This window comes from Pituophis catenifer, unplaced genomic scaffold (genome assembly GCF_029215685.1).
Source record: "Pituophis catenifer annectens isolate HBS135680 unplaced genomic scaffold, rPitCat1.0.hap2 SCAF_2, whole genome shotgun sequence".
Taxonomy (NCBI): Eukaryota; Metazoa; Chordata; class Lepidosauria; order Squamata; family Colubridae; genus Pituophis; species Pituophis catenifer.
Genome location: NW_027256882.1, coordinates 49,621,646 through 49,635,577, shown reverse-complemented (window position 1 = coordinate 49,635,577; position 13,932 = coordinate 49,621,646). Strand labels below are relative to the sequence as shown.

Sequence of the window (13,932 nt, the reverse complement as noted above, 5' to 3'; positions counted from 1 at the left end):
TTAGGTAACGTCATCAGTGCTAGTTTCGTGAGTCGCTTTGGTCTCTGAAATGGATGTAATGGTAGGTCAATTATCAAAGGCCCTCCTTGTCCTAACCGCCACTTGTGCAACCCCATCCAGCACCCAAGAGGGTAAACTTCCAGATCTGGGAGGACTCAAATCCAAACCCAATCAGTCTTGTCAGAGTTCAGTTGAAACTTCTTATATTCCATCCAGACTCACACAGCCTCCCGGCACCAACACAGACTTACCACTGCTTAAATGGCCAACAGTCAAGAGGTATAATTGGGTATAGTCAGCAAAAATTTGATGTACCAGCTGCCTAGAGATGGAATTGCATGAGTTGGAAAGCTAGATAAATAGAATAAATCTTATTTCTGCTATGAGCCTTCCTTGTATTTTTATTAAACTCTGCAGCTACATACCTCTGCAATCATGAAACATACACCTAAATGTTAATTTTCATGATATGGTTTTTTTATATAAACAGGATTTTTTTTAAAAAAAAGAGAAGTGCACTCTGAAGTTATCAGCATATGAAATATTAATACTTCCTTCTGAAATAACAGGTAGTCCTTGACTTTCAACCATTCATCTAGTGATCATCGGAAGTTATGACAGCATAGAACAAAGTGACTTATGATCTTGCAAAATGTTTTGCAAAAACTTGCAAAATGGCCCCCGAGATTTGGACATTAATCTCAAAGAATTCAGTTAGTCCTCGACTTGTGACCGTGGTGAGCCATGGTGGCACAGTGGTTAAAATGCCGTACTGCAGGCTATTTCTGCTGACTGCCGGCTGCCTGCAGTTTGGCAGTTCGAATCTCACCAGGCTCAAGGTTGACTCAGCCTTCCATCCTTCTGAGGTGGGTAAAATGAGGACACAGATTCTTGGGGGCAATAGGCTGACTCTGTAAACCGCTCAGAGAGGGCATTAAAGTACTGTGAAGCGGTATATAAGTCTAAGTGCTATTGCTATTGCTATTCATTTAGTGGCTGTTCAAAGTTAGAGCAGCACTGAGAAAAGTGACTTACAACCAGTCCGGGCTTTTAGGACTCTTGCAGCATCCCCATGATCACATGATCAAAATTTGACTGCTTAGCAATCAGCATGAATTTACAACATCCCAGGATCATATGATTGTTATTTGCGACTTTCCCAGCCAGCTTCCAACAAACAAAGTCAACAGGGGAAGCCGGATTCACTTACTGACTCTATGATTCTCTTAACAATCACAATGATTCTCTAAACAACCATGGCAGCAAGAGTCACAAAATTGGACGCAACCCCATTTAACGACCGCCTTGCTGAGTGACAGAACTTCTAGACCCAATTGTGGATGTAAATCAATGATTGCCTGTATTCCTGTATGATGTTCCTGCAAAGAAGGAGCCCTTCCTGCTCCACTAGCACCAAGAAATAGCTTCTAAAATTCCAAAATGATCATTTGATTTAAAAAAGAAGAACAGATGCTGCATCAGATATAATAAACAATGGCATTTTTCTCAGGATGAGCTTTGATCAGCCACATCTTAGATTTAATTTGTAGTCGCTTATTTAAAAACAGTGTTGGGCTGCATCCATGTAATCACCAGAAGCTGAGCTCCGTTTAAGAAAATTGTTACTTTTTTTAGCTTAGCTAAAAATCCAGCTTTTAGGGCATTTAATAAAACATTTAACTGCTTTTCCTCAAATCTCACGCACTTCAGGGGTGTTGGACTATAACTTTGGTCACCGCAGCCAGCACAGGTAACAATTGTGACGGCTGTGACTAATGGAATCTGTAGCTCCACACTTTTGAAGGGCAACTGTAGGAGAAATCTGGATAAGAATAATAGAATGTGGAATTGCAGTTGATGAAACCTGAAAGCGAACACCTGATAAGCTTCAAGTTCATGTCCCACCCCCCACATAAAAATAAAACTTATTTTCTGTAATTGAAATCAATCAGTATCTCCCAAAAGCTGTTTATCTGCTCAAGATAGAGACAGGGCCTTTCTTGTATATCCTTCCTACCATTCAGACATCAAAGGAAATGAAATACAAGAGAATTCAAGTCCCTTACGCTGTCCATTGTATTGCCAAGCTGGACATTTGCCAATTCATTTTTTAATCTCCCTTTGCATTTATATTTCCTTTGTAGTATATTGTGCAATGCGGGCTTTCATCTCCAGTGAAAAACCCCTGAAACCCTTCGTTTAATTGCCGAGTAACAGCTAACTTAAATGATCTACTTTTACCAGCTATATGTCAAAAATCCAGCAGGGATTTGCAGTAAACTCTGCAATGTATCATACAAATGTACACACAAGAAATGAGCAAGTATGTATATCAAAACATTGAGAAAGCCTGAGCCAAGTTTTTCGCTTTCCACAGCATTTTAATGACATGTATCCACTTAACACATTGCATTATGTTCTGTTAAATGCATATTGACATGCCATTGATGGGCGTTTATAGAGGTACAAGGGAGAAAAGACAAAACATGCATTCATTCAATCAATCAATCAATCAGAATAGAGCTGGAAGGACCTTGGAAGTCTTCTAGTCTGACACCTGCTTTCAGACAGGTCCATTTTTTTCTTAAAAACCTCCAATGATGAAGCCCCTACAACTTCTGAAAGCAAGTCGTTCCATTGGTTAATTGTCCTCATTGTTAGAAAATTTCTCCTTAATTCCAGGTTGCTTTTCTCCTTGATTAGTTTCCATCCATTGTTTCTTGTTTTGTCTTCTGGTGCTTTGGAAAACAAGCTGACCCCATCTTCTCTGTGGCAGCCCCTCAAATAATGGGATACTGCTATCATGTCACCCCTAGTCCTTCTTTTCTCTAGACTGGCCATACCCAATTCCTGCAACTGTTCTTCGTATGTTTTAGTCTCCAAGCCCTTAATCATTTTAGTTGCTCTTCTTTGCACTTTTTCCAAAAGTCTCAACATCTTTTTTCTAATACGGTGACCAAAACTGGATGCAGTTTTGGTCACTTTATAAGGATTTATAAAGTACTAATACTTCACATGATTTTGATTCTATGCATCTGTTTATATCACCAAGGATTTTATTAGCTATTTTGGCTGCTGTTTCGCAAACTGCTGGCTGATGTTTGAGTGATTGTCCATTAGAATTCCAACCACAGAGAAATTTGTTCATTAATTTTGAAATATATTTCTATTCATGTAATCTATCAATACATTTTCATATGAGTAGGACAAACGTGTGCCAAAAGACACTTGGTTGATATATATATATCAGAAATATATAAATATATATATGATATATATATCAGATATATATGATTATCAATCAATTTCTGAGTAAGTCATACTTTGAGAACAAAGGTAAAATAATTTCGGCTCTTCTAATTAAATTTAGAGCACTTAGTTTTTCCATTAAGCCACAAAAAAATTGATATAGCATAAGGCTAACTTTCCCAGCAGTAGCTGATCAATCGCTCCTGTGAAAACGAGTCAAGCATAACTAAACTAATGTGAATATCGAAAGTATGGTCCATTAAACTTATTTTAATGGCTTCATTTAAGTTTGCTGAGGTTCTTTTTAATGTACTAGTGTTTATGTGTAGTTTTCCTGTAGCATCTGCTGAGGGACTTCCCCCCACACGTTCCAACATATGGATAGACTTTTAAGGGTATATACATGATAGAGTGGTGGCCATGAAGGAAAATATGAATAGATAGATAGATAGATAGATAGATAGATAGATAGATAGATAGATAGATATGACTGAGAGATAGATAGATAGATATAGATGATTGAGAGATGATAGCTAGATAGAAGATAGATAGATAGATAGATAGATAGATAGATAGATAGATAGATAGATAGATAGATAGATAGATATAGATGATTGAGAGATAGATAGAAGATAGATAGATAGATAGATAGATAGATAGATAGATAGATAGATAGATAGATAGATAGATATAGATGATTGAGAGATAGATAGAAGATAGATAGATAGATAGATAGATAGATAGATAGATAGATAGATAGATAGATAGATAGATAGATATAGATGATTGAGAGATAGATAGAAGATAGATAGATAGATATAGATGATTGAGAGATACATAGATCTGTATTTCAAGTTATATCCAGAAGTACAGCTTGTTAAATTTGCATTAAATGAATATTCACTTCCTTTTTTTAACTAGCCTGATAGTATGCAGACAAAAAATAAAACAGATGGTGGTATTTTGCTTATGTTCATGATATGACTGGTTTCCATATTTCAGATTGGGAAGCTATTTTTCCTCTTTTATGCTACTGATATTGGAGGGTTTCTGCTTTCCCCTCTAATTGCTTTGGCTCATAATGTGATTCTTTTCAAGTTATTTGTAACTTTTCACTGTCAATTCTTTCAGGGAACCTTCACTGTGGCATGAATTACTTCAGCTATTTTGTGGAGCAGGACAATTTGTATGGCTAGTCTATGGAATGTTCTTTCTCTTCTATGTTTAAAATTCTGTGGACTATCTGTTTTCTTCAAATGCTCTTTCAAAATCATGTTGTTGTCAGAAGCAAGGTCTTCCTGCAGAAGGCACCTTTTTTCAAACCAATCATCTCTGCCTCTAAGCTATCAAGAGCTTAGAAATTTAACAGATACTTTTAAACAGTGGCAATCTTTTATTTCGTTTCCTAGCAAATGGATATTTTCATTTTAAATTAATATTTCTGAAAAGCCCTGCGGCTTCCCTTTCTTCATTTAAAGTGGACCTTTTTCTATTTTAAAAAAATAACTATGATCTACTTCTGACTTTTTTTTGTTGGTGACATCCTGAAGTAAAATTATCCATCTGCATATATATGCACTGCTCCATGGGTGGGTTCTAAAAATTTTTACTACCAGTCCTGTGGGCATGGCTTATATGGGCGTGGTTTGATGGTCAGGTGACAAACAATTCTTTAGGATTTAGCAGAGGTACTGGTCTACCAAGCTTTTAACTGTTTGTAGAGCCGTACCGGTCTACCCATTTGTTTTTGGAGCATTCTGGTCTACCTATTTGTTTTTGAAGTGCACCAGTCTACCCATTTGTTTTTGGAGCACACTGGTCTACCACCACACTGCCTTTTACCGCTGATCAGCTGTAGGGCGGCACTTTGAAGTACCGTGGCAAGAATTTAAACAGTTTTTTGCCACTCTGCTACCACTGAGAGCATCGGAAACCGCTTTCAAGCAGCTTGGCCTCAATTGCCAATCTACCACCACCGACCGGTTTACAAGGAGTGGATCGGTTCTAACCAACCAACCAGTTGGGAGGCTTCGTGGCTTCTCAATTTAAAGCTAAGGTGTCTTTTTTTTTCTCTCTCTCTTCTTTGTCAAGTGAGCCCTGATTTTTTCCTTCTAGCCGATCAACTGGGACTTGGGAGGCAGCAAATAGATTGGGGGCGGGGCCAGGCAGAGGTGGTATTTACTGGTTCTCTGAACTACTCAAAATTTCTACTACTGGCTCGCAAGAACCAGGGACAACCAGTAGGAACCCACCACTGCACTGCTCGTTTTAAGGTCTGGGCAAAGGACAATTTCCTGGATTTATTCTTTGTGAAAAAAGCATTTCCATCTTCCGTGAATTACAGTGAACAGGAAGATACATTTGAAAGACACTAAATTGGCATCTCTGTGAAATGTTGACTAAAAGTGATGAAGGAAGAAATGAACCAGAGGAATAAGGAAGCAGGTGGACTGTTCAGATTAAGGTTAGGCTTGAGGAAGAACTGAAACTTGTTAAGTATAATCAGACCTAAAAGGCCCTTGGATGAAAAACTATTAAGAAATACTGGAACTAGGGAAAGAGGTGGGAATCGGAGCCGATCGGTTTCTCCGCATTGGAGGTCTGGAGGAGCCCGGCAGGCCCCGTGCGGGTGAGAAAGCCCTCCTCACCGAGGTCTTTAGTGAAAGTTGAGTGGTTTCAGATCTGTGGATGATCAGCCTCTGTCTCCTTCAGCCATGGTTTACCAACTGTACAGAAACACCACCCTGGGAAACAGCCTTCAAGAAAGCCTGGATGAGTTCATTCAGTCTCAGCAGATTACGCCTCAGCTCATTTTCCAAGTCCTCCTACAATTTGACAAAGCTATCAATGCTGCATTAGCCCAGTGGGTCAGAAACCGAGTCAATTTCAGGGGCTCTCTGAACACATACAGGTTTTGTGACAACGTCATTCATACTGAATGACGTTGAATTCAGAGAGGTCACCGAGGTGGTGAAAGTGGATAAAGTCAAAATCGTGGCCTGCGATGGGAAAAATACAGGTTCCAATGCTGCGGAGTGAAGGGGGACCAGGGCCTCTCTGCCCACGTGGACTGGATGGGCAGGGCTTCTTCCAGGGGAGCAGCCTGGGCCAGGAAAGACTCTGTCGGGAGTTGTTTTAATAATGCAGGCTCACCTTTTCTGGAAGGAACTTTCTTGTGGAACTGTCTTAGCCAGGTTCCATTAGGCACCTCCGGGGGTTGGCTCGGTGACGAAAATAAGCAAGCTTTTGCCTTTTTTAAAAAAAAACAGAGGATCAAAAATAAGGATGAAACATAAACAGCTACTTTTGGGTTCATCAAGGTCACCAATAAATATTTTATTTAAAAAAAAAGAAAAGAAAAGAAATACTGGAACTAACTGATAAAAAGAAACCACATTCTGCAAGAAGGAAATGGAATTTAGATTGACTTGAAGATGAGAACGAAGGATTATTCAGAGAATTAGTTAGAGAATTAACAGGAGATAATGGCATATCCATTTTAGATTTGCTTTCTGTTACTGGGATATTGTTACATGTTCATAAGTTTAATGAAATCTTTTTTTTTTTGTATTACACAAACGAAATTGCAAGGCTAGATTACAATGTTCCTGATTCTGCAAATGTTTCTAGCTGATGTTTCTTTCTGATTGTTATAAGGGTGCTCTTATAATGTTTCTATGTGATTTAGGGGTACTCTTAATCTATAATTTTATAGGGAAACAAAATAACTCCTTTTTTTGCTGATGTTTTTTTCCTGCCATAAACACATTCCTATCCCGTACAATATCTTCATGTTAAGTAATATCATTTTTTAAAAAACCACGATTGTTTTTTTTAAAATATATATCTTGGAGATTCTGATCCATATGTTGACCTAATAAATACAAATCAATGTATTTGAGACATGACACATCCTTGTCTTATTCCCTGTTTAGTGTTGAACCTCTCATTAAGCAATTCATTGATTCTCATCAGTGTTTTATTCCCATAACCCATCCTGCTGGTATCAAGTTCTTCAACCAACCTTTAACTCCATATTTATGCAAAGCATTCCATAATTCAAGGCTAACTAATATACATCCATATTCAGAACCACTCATCACTCTTACAGACTTCACTGTTTTTCTCAATCTTTTCTTATAAACAATCAAATCAATCATGTTTTAATTCATTCCTTTGCCATGTGGGCATATGAATAAATGTATATTTATACCAAATATTTGAACAGGCATTTTTCTAAGCAGATGCTCAGTAAACCGTTACTGTTCTTATAAATTCTTGGGTTTCCAAATAGCCCAATTACTTTTTCTACAGTTTCTTTTCATCATCTACTCATAGGTAAAGGTAAAGGTTTCCCTCGGACATATGTGCTAGTCGTTCCTGACTCTAGGGGGTGGTGCTCATCTCCGTTTCAAAGCCAAAGAGCCAGAGCTGTCTGAAGAAGCCTCTGTGGTCATGTGGCCAACATGACTAAATGCCAAAGGCACACGGAATGCTGTTACCTTCCCACCAAAGGTGGTCCCTATTTTTCTACTTTCATTTTTTACGTGCTTCCAAACTGCTAGGTTGGCAGAAGCTGGGACAAATAATGGGAGCTCACCCCGTTACGCAGCACTAGGGATTCGAACCGCTGAACTGCCGACCTTTTGATCAACAAGCTCAGCGTCTTAGCCACTGAGCCACCGTGTCCCTTCTCATCTACTCATACTGTTATCCTAAATGAATTTTTGCTCTGGTCACATTCATAGTTATTCACAAAACCCATCCCCATTCCTTCCATTATCACCATTCACTGGAACTCAACATGTAACTTTCACCTATAGACTCCTGCTTTCATGGGCACCCACAGCATACTTTGATATACATTTTAGCCCATTCATTGCCAATTGAATTTGTACTTTCACTGCTGCATTTATTCATCAACTCCATTATAAAAGATCAAATGACCTTCATTCAGATTCATTACATCTTTCCTTTTATATATGTTTCTCAGACAAACCACATAGCTATTGCTCTTTCTTTCATTTCATTCTATGATTTAGTTCTCATACTTTCCCAGTTGCAAGTTGACCTTGACTTATGACTGTAACTGAGACTAGAACCTCTATCACCTCTATCAGTCATTAAGCAAGTCATCACTTATTTTGCAACCTTTTTGCCATGGTCATTCTCCCATTCATCAGAAGTCAGCTGGGAAGGTCACAAATGGGGATCACATGACCCCGTGATTCTGTGACAGTTGTAAGCACAAGGCCCAGTTGTAAATCACTTTTTTCAGTGCTGTTATATTTTGGAATGGTTGCTAAACAAGTAATCGTTTGTTGAGGACTACCTGTACAAATGGGTTCATAGATATAATTAACCTCTACTGCCCATCATGGGGCTGGTCAAATCAAGGTTTTCATACATTGCCTTTTTGCCAAAAAGAAAAGAAGCAGATTAGGTCACTGGCTTTCAATGAATCTGTGCTACATGCCTCATGGCTGCTAATGTTAATGTAATATCAGTCAGTTTTACCCAAAATACTACAACCAATGCCCAGTTTTACCCTAAGCATTCTTCTATGCAAGTTAGGCTCTCTGATTTAGTGTGTGCCGTGCAAGTCAACATATATGAATAGAAATATGAATTGTAGAGATTTTTCACCTGGGGAAAAATATAAATTATAGGATTATTGTACTTTTCCATTATAAGCTAACTGCTTGCGCAAATTTCAGATCATAGTACTGTACAGATTTCCATCCTTCCATGACCCTTTTTTCCCCCCTTTATGCAACCAGTAAAAGCAAGAAAATGTAGGATATTCGCCCAGGGAACAGATTCTGCAATACATCCCAGATGCAAACATAAACAGAGTGAAAGGGGGGGAGTGGGAGGAGGGAAAGTGGGGAAGGCACGCAAGTGCGCTATCTAGAACAGCACAATCACATCTGCTAAAAGGGGGAAGGATTGGAAGAAGGCCAAACACAGTCATAATTTTGGTACATTTTAAGCATCGCCCTCCAATTTAATTAGAAAGTTATGCTTCATCTAGTTCTCTGCATGGTCAAATGAAGCTGCAAATGCAGAGCTATTCTGCTACAGCAAACCTGATGCTAACTCTTTATCAAATGTTGGATGATTTCTCAGAATATTACAGATCGGCTTGTATGTTTGTGCAGTGAGGTCCATGCAGAGTTAATTATATTAGCCTACTCAAGGACCTCATAATGATCCACATAAGGAAACTTGTTTAAAATACACTGTAGATGTCCTGCCTTTCATCATAGGCAAGCATATAATATGCCCCCGTGTTTTAAAATCCAATTTACACTGATGGATTTCGCTTTTACCAAAGCCAAAATTTATCTCTTTCCTCTCAAGCCTGGGGTGTTGCCAGGTTTTCATATCAAGTTGCCAGATTTCTTTGTAATCATATCAAATCATGAACATTATTTACCTTGGCACATTAAAATGGTTCTGCAATTTCAGATAGAATAACATTTTAATGAGTCACATAATTTTACCCAGCTAAGCGGTGAACTTTTATCCCTTTCTTTCTTTCTTTTCTTTCTTGCCTGCCTGCCTGCCTGCCTGCCTGCCTTCCTTCCTTCCTTCCTTCCTTCCTTCCTTCCTTCCTTCCCCCTCTCTCTCTCTCTCTCTCTCTCTCTCTCTCTCTCTCTCTCTTTCTTTCTTTCTTTCTTTCTTTCTTTCTTTCTTTCTTGAAAGGAACCACTGTATCATAAAATAACTCTGCATTTGGAGCAATATTAAGATAAGAGCTGTGCTGCACATTTTTTGCTCAGAGTATGTTTTTATTTTTCATCCTGTTAGATTTCTCGCAGTTACAGAAACTCTACCGAAAAAGTAAAGTTCCGTGACTTTGGGAAAAATTGAATGATAACCTAGGCAGCATTCATCTAACGAACAACCATTCATTGACTTAAAAATCCCATTAAAATGCAATATTATACAATTGGTTATATCCTATTATGTGAATTTAGGCATGGTTTGTAGTTTAGTATAATGGGTATAAATAGCCAGCTGTGATTTATATCATGAACCATAGTTAAACAAAACATTGATAGGCAAATATAGGTCTCCCAGGATAATGTTGCAAGATCGAATCTGGGTCAGTCACCGGGACTAGAAGTTTACTCTTACTCTGAGCTTTCAGACTCGTGCTGGAGCCCATCTTCAGAGAAGCCCATCTTAAAAGCTGCAGTGGTACAGTGGTTAGAGTGCAGTACTGCAGGCTACTTCTGCTGATCACCGGCTGCCAGCAGTTTGGCAGTTCGAATCTCACCAGGCTCAAAGTTGACTCAGCCTTCCATCCTTCTGAGGTGGGTAAAATGAGGACCCAGATTGTTGGGGGCAATATGCTGACTCTGTAAATCGCTTAGAGAGGGCTGTAAAGCATTGTGAAGCAGCATATAAATATAAGTACTATTGCTATTATTAAGTTCCCTGAAAATGGGCTCCAGCAAGAAGCTTGGAAGAGTACACCTCTAGTTCCGGTGACTGACCCAGATTCGATCTTAAAACATTGATAGCACAATAAACCCTGCTAGTTTTATTTTATCTAACTTGTTAAAGATTACAAAATGGAAGTGTGGATTAAAGAATTCAAAATGAAGGTGAGGATGAAAGTTCAGAGGACAATTTTTATTCCAGTCTTGGCTGTGGACCGCATATTCAACGCCTAATTCTAATCCACCTAGAATTCAAATTCTAACAAGAAGCTTAGCATAGATGCTGCAAAGGATCCAGTATCTCTATTTGAAGTTGTTTCCTAGAATAGAAAAGGCCAAAGTTGCCAAAATCACCAATCTAACTGGGTAACAGGATGTCTTTACACAACTGACCCTAAGTGATCCTACCCAGTTTAAATGCCACATTTGATACAATGCACAATTTGACATCCTCTCTTCGTTGCTTTTATTTGAGGCTTCACTAATTTATTTTATTTGTTAATCAAATTTATATAGCTGCCCATCTTACTGAAGGCAACTCTGGGCGCTGCACAACAACAGTAAACTTGGTAAAATCTCCAAGGTAACCTCAAGTATCAGTTTAAGTAGCCTTCCTTTTTAAAAATATATTATTTTGAGAGATGGAACATTACAACTAAGAAAAACAGATCCAAGAACATCAGAATATTACAGTTTATTAAATTTAAACTATTCTAAACAATGAATTGCGTTCTGCTAAATCGGTGGAACTGTTTATTCCTTATATAATAATACAATGAGTAGTAGGTTGGGTACCGACTCTAATGTATTTTAAAACAAAATCTTGAAAAACTGAAGTCAACTAATAAAAGAAGTCAATTAAACATAGGTTTAATCATAATGTCATCATTTTTCAATATAAACTGTCTGCGACATAAAAATATACCCGAAAAACACATTATTGGCTTTTTAAATATTGAAACAAAAGGGAAGACAGAATTCATTTACATTCATTAAAACATTTCTTTTCATTTCCAATTGCTGAGCTCCTACTTCTAAAAATAGTAGCAAAAGTAGACATCAACGAAAAGCAAAGACTATAATTAAAAATTGGCTAGCCATGTCAAGCTGTCAAAGTATCTCAGATATCAATTCAGTGTCTTCTCCAATGCATTAGAGCAATTGCAAATTCATATTCTTCTTCCGGTAAGCTGTTCTGCCCCAGCTACGGACCCCAAAGAACGCAGCACACACAAAGTCTGTACAAACCCTAGTTCACTAAATTAAATCAGTCTTTTTCAAACAAAGACTGTTAATTAACTTTCTTAACAGCCTACAAGAATCCAAAGAATAAATAACCGTAATCTTACTAGGATTGGCAGAAAGCCCAGAAGCAATTTGCAGGTAACTGATAAAAGAACTAAGATCAAGACACGAAGGAGAGTGAACTAAGTTGTTCCCTGCAAATTGCCTCAGTCATCGTCTTTCCTTAAATAGGCTAAGGGAGTGGCCATTTAGCCCCAAGTCTTACTCTCGAGGAGACCTCCTCCTGAGAGCCACTCCTGCCTTTTGGCAGCTCTGTGCGCCCGTGCACCGAGAAGAGGCTCCTCCTCTTCTTCCTCTTCACTTAGGGAAGCTTCTGGAGGTTCTGAAGGCCCTGGCTGAATCCCCGCCTCTGGCACCACATCTTCTCCAGCCTCCTCATTGTCTGACTCAAGTGCCAGCTGCACAGGCTGCTGGCGCAGCACCACACCAGCCTCCTCGCTGTCAGAATCAGCTACTAGCTGCACAGGCCATGGACGGGCCACAACATAAGGACTGTCCAGACTTCATGTTAAGTGTAAATATATAAGAGAGCAAAAGGCATCTCTTTACATGGAGTTATGTATGAGAGCCTCGCTGTAGGACTCTCTCTCTTAAAGGTCCCTAAATGGGCTTGATTCTGACGAAACGTAGTTCTCAACTTACAACAGTTCATTTAGTGACTTTTCAAAGTTACAACAGCACTGAAAAAAGTGACCTATTACCACTTTTCACACTTTACAACCACTGCAGCATCCCCATGGTCACGTGATCAAAATTCAGTGCTTGGCAACTGACGCATGTTTATGACGGTTGCAGTGTCCCGGGGTCATTTGATCACCTTTGGCAGGGGTGGGCAAATGTGGCTCTTTTACAACCTGTGGACTTCAACTCCCAGAATTCCTGAGACAGTGGCTGTCTCAGGAATTCTGGGAGTTGAAGTCCACAGGTTGTAAAAGAGCCACATTTGCCCACCCCTGACCTTTGCTTCTGACAAGCAATGTTAATGGGACAGCCAGAAGCACTTAACAATCATGTTACTAACTTAACAGCTGCAGTGATTCACTTAACAACTGTGTCAAGAAAGGTTGTAAAACGAGGCAAAATGCATTTAACAAATGTCTCACCTAATAGCAGGATTTTTGGGATCAATTGTGGTCATAAATGGAGGATTATCTATAGAGTATTTTCATATGAGAGAGGTCCTGTCATTAACCCTTTAAACCAGCCAATCCAAGTGAAGTCAAGAATAGGCTTTTAACCAATTAAATACATGTGAGAGGAAATTTGGCCTTTTACATATAAGTTCCTTTTCACTAAGGTCCAGGAAATCACGTTTTCAGTGTAATATAATGAAAAATGAATGCAAAGAATCCATTGAATTCCCAAGTAATCACATACTTTAATCCAGTGGTGAAATATAACATGCCCACAGCGGTTCTGTGGGCGTGGCTTGGTGTTGGTGGGGTAATGTGGTACAGGGGTTTAAAGCACCCTGTTATTAAGCTTATTAAGACCAGCTGCCTGCAATTACTGCAGGGTTCGAATCTCGCCAAGGCTCAAGGTTGACTCAGCCTTCCATCCTTTCTAAGGTAGGTGAAATGAGGACCCAGTTGTGGGGGCAATAAGCTGACTTTGTATAAATATACAAAAGGATGAAGGCTATTGCTGAGCACATTGTAAGCCGCCCTGAGTCTTCGGAGAAGGGCGGCATATAAATCAAATTAAAAAAAAAAAAATGTGACTGGGTGGGTGTGGCCAACTTTTTTTTTTTTTTTACTTTGAAAAGCATTTTTCTACAACCTCTTTGGCCGAAGAGATTGTAGAAAAAATGCTTTTAAAAGCTTCTGCCGATCCCAGCTGAACTGCACAATCATCAGAGGCTTTTTTTTTTTACTTTTAAAAGCACTTTTTCGGCCGAAGAGTTTGTAGAAAAAATGCTTTTAAAAGT

At 38.9% G+C, this 13,932-nt stretch overlaps 1 protein-coding gene and 1 pseudogene across 8 annotated transcripts in view; both read left to right on the top strand.

Annotated features, from left to right (window-relative positions):
• Window positions 1-13,932, top strand: part of CADPS (calcium dependent secretion activator) — a 444,424-nt gene that overhangs the window by 150,428 nt on the left and 280,064 nt on the right. The gene's annotated exons all lie outside the window — the stretch shown is intronic.
• On the top strand, window positions 5,883-6,409 carry LOC139309457 (transcription initiation factor IIA subunit 2 pseudogene; annotated as a pseudogene).